Below are 5,000 nucleotides of genomic sequence, written 5' to 3' on the forward strand. Positions count from 1 at the left end.
CGCAGCCAAAAATGGCCAGTTTTGGCCCGTTTTTGGGCCGTTTTGGCCAGTTTTTGGCCTGTTCTTGCATTGCGCGGTGACCGTCGAGAGCGGAGCAAAACGTCAGCCATCTCAGCACCCTGGAACCCCCCGGGTGGCACAGGGCTGGATGGGGCTTTCGTATAGCAGGGACGGTGCTGCCTCTCGCTTCGCTCGCTGTCCGCCGCTCGCCGCTCGCTCGTGCAGCCAAAAATGGCCAGTTTTGGCCCGTTTTTGGGCCGTTTTGGCCAGTTTTTGGCCTGTTCTTGCATTGCGCGGTGACCGTCGAGAGCGGAGCAAAACGTCAGCCATCTCAGCACCCTGGAACCCCCCGGGTGGCACAGGGCTGGATGGGGCTTTCGTATAGCAGGGACGGTGCTGCCTCTCGCTTCGCTCGCTGTCCGCCGCTCGCCGCTCGCTCGTGCAGCCAAAAATGGCCAGTTTTGGCCCGTTTTTGGGCCGTTTTGGCCAGTTTTTGGCCTGTTCTTGCATTGCGCGGTGACCGTCGAGAGCGGAGCAAAACGTCAGCCATCTCAGCACCCTGGAACCCCCCGGGTGGCACAGGGCTGGATGGGGCTTTCGTATAGCAGGGACGGTGCTGCCTCTCGCTTCGCTCGCTGTCCGCCGCTCGCCGCTCGCTCGTGCAGCCAAAAATGGCCAGTTTTGGCCCGTTTTTGGGCCGTTTTGGCCAGTTTTTGGCCTGTTCTTGCATTGCGCGGTGACCGTCGAGAGCGGAGCAAAACGTCAGCCATCTCAGCACCCTGGAACCCCCCGGGTGGCACAGGGCTGGATGGGGCTTTCGTATAGCAGGGACGGTGCTGCCTCTCGCTTCGCTCGCTGTCCGCCGCTCGCCGCTCGCTCGTAGCAGCCAAAAATGGCCAGTTTTGGCCCGTTTTTGGGCCGTTTTGGCCAGTTTTTGGCCTGTTCTTGCATTGCGCGGTGACCGTCGAGAGCGGAGCAAAACGTCAGCCATCTCAGCACCCTGGAACCCCCCGGGTGGCACAGGGCTGGATGGGGCTTTCGTATAGCAGGGACGGTGCTGCCTCTCGCTTCGCTCGCTGTCCGCCGCTCGCCGCTCGCTCGTGCAGCCAAAAATGGCCAGTTTTGGCCCGTTTTTGGGCCGTTTTGGCCAGTTTTTGGCCTGTTCTTGCATTGCGCGGTGACCGTCGAGAGCGGAGCAAAACGTCAGCCATCTCAGCACCCTGGAACCCCCCGGGTGGCACAGGGCTGGATGGGGCTTTCGTATAGCAGGGACGGTGCTGCCTCTCGCTTCGCTCGCTGTCCGCCGCTCGCCGCTCGCTCGTGCAGCCAAAAATGGCCAGTTTTGGCCCGTTTTTGGGCCGTTTTGGCCAGTTTTTGGCCTGTTCTTGCATTGCGCGGTGACCGTCGAGAGCGGAGCAAAACGTCAGCCATCTCAGCACCCTGGAACCCCCCGGGTGGCACAGGGCTGGATGGGGCTTTCGTATAGCAGGGACGGTGCTGCCTCTCGCTTCGCTCGCTGTCCGCCGCTCGCCGCTCGCTCGTGCAGCCAAAAATGGCCAGTTTTGGCCCGTTTTTGGGCCGTTTTGGCCAGTTTTTGGCCTGTTCTTGCATTGCGCGGTGACCGTCGAGAGCGGAGCAAAACGTCAGCCATCTCAGCACCCTGGAACCCCCCGGGTGGCACAGGGCTGGATGGGGCTTTCGTATAGCAGGGACGGTGCTGCCTCTCGCTTCGCTCGCTGTCCGCCGCTCGCCGCTCGCTCGTGCAGCCAAAAATGGCCAGTTTTGGCCCGTTTTTGGGCCGTTTTGGCCAGTTTTTGGCCTGTTCTTGCATTGCGCGGTGACCGTCGAGAGCGGAGCAAAACGTCAGCCATCTCAGCACCCTGGAACCCCCCGGGTGGCACAGGGCTGGATGGGGCTTTCGTATAGCAGGGACGGTGCTGCCTCTCGCTTCGCTCGCTGTCCGCCGCTCGCCGCTCGCTCGCGCAGCCAAAAATGGCCAGTTTTGGCCCGTTTTTGGGCCGTTTTGGCCAGTTTTTGGCCTGTTCTTGCATTGCGCGGTGACCGTCGAGAGCGGAGCAAAACGTCAGCCATCTCAGCACCCTGGAACCCCCCGGGTGGCACAGGGCTGGATGGGGCTTTCGTATAGCAGGGACGGTGCTGCCTCTCGCTTCGCTCGCTGTCCGCCGCTCGCCGCTCGCTCGTGCAGCCAAAAATGGCCAGTTTTGGCCCGTTTTTGGGCCGTTTTGGCCAGTTTTTGGCCTGTTCTTGCATTGCGCGGTGACCGTCGAGAGCGGAGCAAAACGTCAGCCATCTCAGCACCCTGGAACCCCCCCCGGGTGGCACAGGGCTGGATGGGGCTTTCGTATAGCAGGGACGGTGCTGCCTCTCGCTTCGCTCGCTGTCCGCCGCTCGCCGCTCGCTCGTGCAGCCAAAAATGGCCAGTTTTGGCCCGTTTTTGGGCCGTTTTGGCCAGTTTTTGGCCTGTTCTTGCATTGCGCGGTGACCGTCGAGAGCGGAGCAAAACGTCAGCCATCTCAGCACCCTGGAACCCCCCGGGTGGCACAGGGCTGGATGGGGCTTTCGTATAGCAGGGACGGTGCTGCCTCTCGCTTCGCTCGCTGTCCGCCGCTCGCCGCTCGCTCGTGCAGCCAAAAATGGCCAGTTTTGGCCCGTTTTTGGGCCGTTTTGGCCAGTTTTTGGCCTGTTCTTGCATTGCGCGGTGACCGTCGAGAGCGGAGCAAAACGTCAGCCATCTCAGCACCCTGGAACCCCCCGGGTGGCACAGGGCTGGATGGGGCTTTCGTATAGCAGGGACGGTGCTGCCTCTCGCTTCGCTCGCTGTCCGCCGCTCGCCGCTCGCTCGCGCAGCCAAAAATGGCCAGTTTTGGCCCGTTTTTGGGCCGTTTTGGCCAGTTTTTGGCCTGTTCTTGCATTGCGCGGTGACCGTCGAGAGCGGAGCAAAACGTCAGCCATCTCAGCACCCTGGAACCCCCCGGGTGGCACAGGGCTGGATGGGGCTTTCGTATAGCAGGGACGGTGCTGCCTCTCGCTTCGCTCGCTGTCCGCCGCTCGCCGCTCGCTCGTGCAGCCAAAAATGGCCAGTTTTGGCCCGTTTTTGGGCCGTTTTGGCCAGTTTTTGGCCTGTTCTTGCATTGCGCGGTGACCGTCGAGAGCGGAGCAAAACGTCAGCCATCTCAGCACCCTGGAACCCCCCGGGTGGCACAGGGCTGGATGGGGCTTTCGTATAGCAGGGACGGTGCTGCCTCTCGCTTCGCTCGCTGTCCGCCGCTCGCCGCTCGCTCGTGCAGCCAAAAATGGCCAGTTTTGGCCCGTTTTTGGGCCGTTTTGGCCAGTTTTTGGCCTGTTCTTGCATTGCGCGGTGACCGTCGAGAGCGGAGCAAAACGTCAGCCATCTCAGCACCCTGGAACCCCCCGGGTGGCACAGGGCTGGATGGGGCTTTCGTATAGCAGGGACGGTGCTGCCTCTCGCTTCGCTCGCTGTCCGCCGCTCGCCGCTCGCTCGTGCAGCCAAAAATGGCCAGTTTTGGCCCGTTTTTGGGCCGTTTTGGCCAGTTTTTGGCCTGTTCTTGCATTGCGCGGTGACCGTCGAGAGCGGAGCAAAACGTCAGCCATCTCAGCACCCTGGAACCCCCCGGGTGGCACAGGGCTGGATGGGGCTTTCGTATAGCAGGGACGGTGCTGCCTCTCGCTTCGCTCGCTGTCCGCCGCTCGCCGCTCGCTCGCGCAGCCAAAAATGGCCAGTTTTGGCCCGTTTTTGGGCCGTTTTGGCCAGTTTTTGGCCTGTTCTTGCATTGCGCGGTGACCGTCGAGAGCGGAGCAAAACGTCAGCCATCTCAGCACCCTGGAACCCCCCGGGTGGCACAGGGCTGGATGGGGCTTTCGTATAGCAGGGACGGTGCTGCCTCTCGCTTCGCTCGCTGTCCGCCGCTCGCCGCTCGCGCAGCCAAAAATGGCCAGTTTTGGCCCGTTTTTGGGCCGTTTTGGCCAGTTTTTGGCCTGTTCTTGCATTGCGCGGTGACCGTCGAGAGCGGAGCAAAACGTCAGCCATCTCAGCACCCTGGAACCCCCCGGGTGGCACAGGGCTGGATGGGGCTTTCGTATAGCAGGGACGGTGCTGCCTCTCGCTTCGCTCGCTGTTCGCCGCTCGCCGCTCGCTCGCGCAGCCAAAAATGGCCAGTTTTGGCCCGTTTTTGGGCTGTTTTGGCCAGTTTTTGGCCTGTTCTTGCGTGGTGCGGTGACCGTCGTGAGCGGAGCAAAACGTCAGCCATCTCAGCACCCTGGAACCCCCCGGGTGGCACAGGGCTGGATGGGGCTTTCGTATAGCAGGGACGGTGCTGCCTCTCGCTTCGCTCGCTGTTCGCCGCTCGCCGCTCGCTCGCGCAGCCAAAAATGGCCAGTTTTGGCCCGTTTTTGGGCTGTTTTGGCCTGTTTTTGGGCTGTTCTTGTGTGGCGCGGTGACCGTCGTGAGCGGAGCAAAATGTCAGCCATCTCAGCACCCTGGAACCCCCCGGGTGGCACAGGGCTGGATGGGGCTTTCGTATAGCAGGGACGGTGCTGCCTCGCGCTTCGCTCGCTGTTCGCCGCTCTCCGCTCGCTCGCGCAGCAAAAAATGGCCAGTTTTGGCCCGTTTTTGGGCTGTTTTGGCCAGTTTTTGGCCTGTTCTTGCGTGCCGCGGCGACCGTCGTGAGCGGAGCAAAACGTCAGCCATCTCAGCACCCTGGAACCCCCCGGGTGGCACAGGGCTGGATGGGGCTTTCGTATAGCAGGGACGGTGCTGCCTCTCGCTTCGCTCGCTGTCCGCCGCTCGCTGCTCGCTCGCGCAGCCAAAAATGGCCAGTTTTGGCCCGTTTTTGGGCTGTTTTGGCCTGTTTTTGGGCTGTTCTTGTGTGCCGCGGCGACCGTCGTGAGCGGAGCAAAATGTCAGCCATCTCAGCACCCTGGAACCCCCCGGGTGGCACAGGGCTGGATGGGGCTTTCGT

Source organism: Musa acuminata, unplaced genomic scaffold (genome assembly GCF_036884655.1).
Source record: "Musa acuminata AAA Group cultivar baxijiao unplaced genomic scaffold, Cavendish_Baxijiao_AAA HiC_scaffold_49, whole genome shotgun sequence".
Taxonomy (NCBI): Eukaryota; Viridiplantae; Streptophyta; class Magnoliopsida; order Zingiberales; family Musaceae; genus Musa; species Musa acuminata.